The sequence below is a fragment of the Nicotiana tabacum genome, chromosome 16 (genome assembly GCF_000715075.1).
Source record: "Nicotiana tabacum cultivar K326 chromosome 16, ASM71507v2, whole genome shotgun sequence".
Lineage (NCBI taxonomy): Eukaryota > Viridiplantae > Streptophyta > Magnoliopsida > Solanales > Solanaceae > Nicotiana > Nicotiana tabacum.
The window spans coordinates 77,478,580-77,481,832 of record NC_134095.1 but is presented as its reverse complement, the minus strand read 5'-3'; positions in this window follow the sequence as shown (position 1 = coordinate 77,481,832).

The window sequence follows — 3,253 nt, the reverse complement described above, 5'->3', positions numbered from 1 at the left end:
TGTAAATGTTATAGTTTAGATATTAAAAATGAAAATCGTAGTTTGCTTTAGGCGCGTTGATTATTTTAATTATCACAATTATTACTAAAACCCGGGGGTACATTTCATGTGGCCCGGTTCTAATTTTCAACAAGGTTAAATAGAGCGTATCGTGAACCACGGGTGCATTTCATGTGGCGTGGCTTGCGACATATTTTAAATAACCTTGAATTAATTCTAGTAAAAGCGGTTTTCAAAAGTTAAAAATGCACATAGGTTTAAAAGTGTTTTAAAATCAGATAATTAGGCCAATAATAACAATTGAGCGACCGTGCTAGAACCACGGAAACCTAGGAGTGTCTAACCTTTTCTCCCGGGTTAACAAAATTCCTTACCCGGATTTTTGTGTTCGCGGACTGTAAAATAAAGTCAATCTTTCCTCGATTCGGGATTTAAAATCGGTAACTTGGGACACCATAAATTATTCCAAGTGGCGACTCTAAATCTAATAAATAATCACGTTTTGATTATCACTTTAATTGAAAAAAACTCCCTTATACCCTTTCGGGGTAGGAAAAAGGAGGTGTGACAAGAGAAGGCATACTTCGAGATGATTCCGGTATGATTCAGTAATGGAAAGGGCGAGATACCCATTCATTTGTAGTTCGGCCGTTAAACAATTGTCAAATATGATTTCCTACTATAATTAGAAGTGTACCTTATTTAGGACTCCCCTACTATATAAAAGGCGATCCCATTCATTTGTAGGACTCCATGTTTCATTGATAAGAAAATATACCCACATTAATCTCTTGCTATTTTACGTATTGTTCATCAGAGTTGCTTTATAATTTGTTATTCCTATTATCATACCTCGAGACTATCACAGGTGAGGTCGAGATTTGGCTTACATACTGGTTTGGTTTACTTTGTTCTCTAATTTATCTATTTAATCACTTGTTTATCAATTGACATTGAATTAAATCACATATTTTTAAAACCACAATACAAGTTTAATTGTTACTCGAATTTTAGGGTAAATAATGTTGTCACCCGATGTCAATTTTTCTTAATTTTACAGTAAGTGATCATATACTGTCTAGTGTACTCAAATGCTTGGGAAAATGGAAATGAGTCTCGTGGCACTTAACATTTAATCCATTCCAGTAAAAATTATTATTTTAAGTAACATCCTTTATTCCAATAATCGGTATAGATCATGTCTGACTCCTTGATTATTAGATTAAAAAAGAGAAACTAGCAGTTACGTCGAAGTGCATGGTTAGTCACTAATTAGATATGTCTTTACTCTTTAGTCACCGTTTAAAATATATTTACTTTTTAGTTAGTGCTTAATAATTTTTTATCCGTCCGAACGAAAATACCTTTGTGCTAATATTAAGGATATGGTGTCCTTAACTTCATGAATGCTATATAAATATTAAGGACAAAGTGTCCTGTATTTGCATCTTCTATTCTTAAACTTTAGGAGATCATGTCCTTAACTTCATATGTGCAGTGTAAATATTAAGGATATGGTGTCCTTAACTTCATGTGTGCAGTGTAAATGTTAAGGATATAGTGTTCTTAACTTTATGTAACAACTTGACTGGTCATTTTGGGAATCTGCATTTCGCTCGGTATCTTGAGGGCTCGAGTATCTCCCCATGATATATTATAACTTGCACAAATCGTCGATATTGGTTTTCAACGTATCCGGAATCAATTTGGAAGAATGAACTTCAAGATTTAAGTTCTAAGTTGGAAGAATTTACCGAGTTTGACTTTTTAGCATTTGACCACAGAATGGAGTTTCGTCAGTTTCATTAGCTCAGTTGGATGATTTTGGACTTAGGAACACATCCGGATTGTAATTTGGAGGTCCGTAGTTGAATTATTCTTGAAATGGCGAAAGTTGGATTTTTGAGAAGTTTGACCGGGAGTGGACTATTTGATATCAGGGTTGGATTTCATTTTTGGAAGTTGGAAGAAGCTCGTAATATCAAATGTGACTTGTGTGCAAAATTTGAGGTCAATCAGACGTAATTTGATGGGTTTCGGCATCGGTTGTGGAAGTTTGAAGTTTCAAGTTCATTGATTTTTGGATTGATGTGCCATTCATCGCTTCGAAGTTGTTATGTGTGTTTTGAAGTCTCGATTAAGTTCGTGTTATATTATGAGACTTGTTGGTTTGTTTGGACGTGATCCCGAGGGGCTCGGGTGAGTTTCGGATAGGTTTGGGTTGTGTTGCGCTCGTTTTATTAATATTTTAACGTTGTTTCTTCAAGCATAAATGGTACTACATTAAGCAACAATTTCTGTTTTTATTGAAGCATTAGATCTGTATAGTAATTACGGAGCCATAGCAAAAAGAATCGTCGAATTTGGACATCGTATGAGGAGTTTATGGCCATTTTACTAAGAAATGGGTTGCTAGATTTTTCAGATTAATTACGAAATTGCCACTGATTTCGTTTTTAAAAATCTGCATTATTTTCAAATATTGAAGCCAACATATCTCATTCAATATAAGGTCAAATAGAGTAATTCAAGAGTCTAACTTGATTAGACTTTCACAAGGAATCCATTGGAAGCATCAAAAATGAGTTTCGAGATCATTTGGAACAAGAAACGATGCAGAATATTGTTAAAATCAGGGTTTTATTCATTTAACATATTTTGAGTTGGGGAGCTCGGAATTTGGAAATTTTTGAGGCGATTATCACCATATGAATTGGGTTTTGAGACGTTTGGCGGTTACTACGCGCGTGATGGCATATTTGGAGCATCATTTAGCTTGCTCGGTATTGTTATTGGCATGCTCGAGGTAAGTATTTTGCCTAACTTTGTTGAGGGAATTTTTCCTCATATTTGTCATTGTTTGCTACATGCGGGGGTGATACATATATGAGGTGACGAGCGTATATGTATGTGCCAGGGTTAATCATGGCACGATGGGTGTTTCCGTGCCGGTGAGGATGAGGGACATGCATTATGTTTGATATCAGTCTTACCGTGTATATGTTCTTATCTTTACCTTGAACTGTTTGTTCTGTCATGATCTCCATCTCAATTGTTGTTGTGTTGCTCATATCTTCTACTTGCTTAACTTGCAAATACCATACCTATCTGCTTTTATAATTATACTCATGTTGTATCTAATATGTTGCACCTTAAGCCTTTTACCATGCTAGTCATTCATGCCCTTATTTGTTAACTTGTAAAGATCTTATGTTTCCTTCTTGTTTTCTATATTTGTACTTAGGCCTCCACT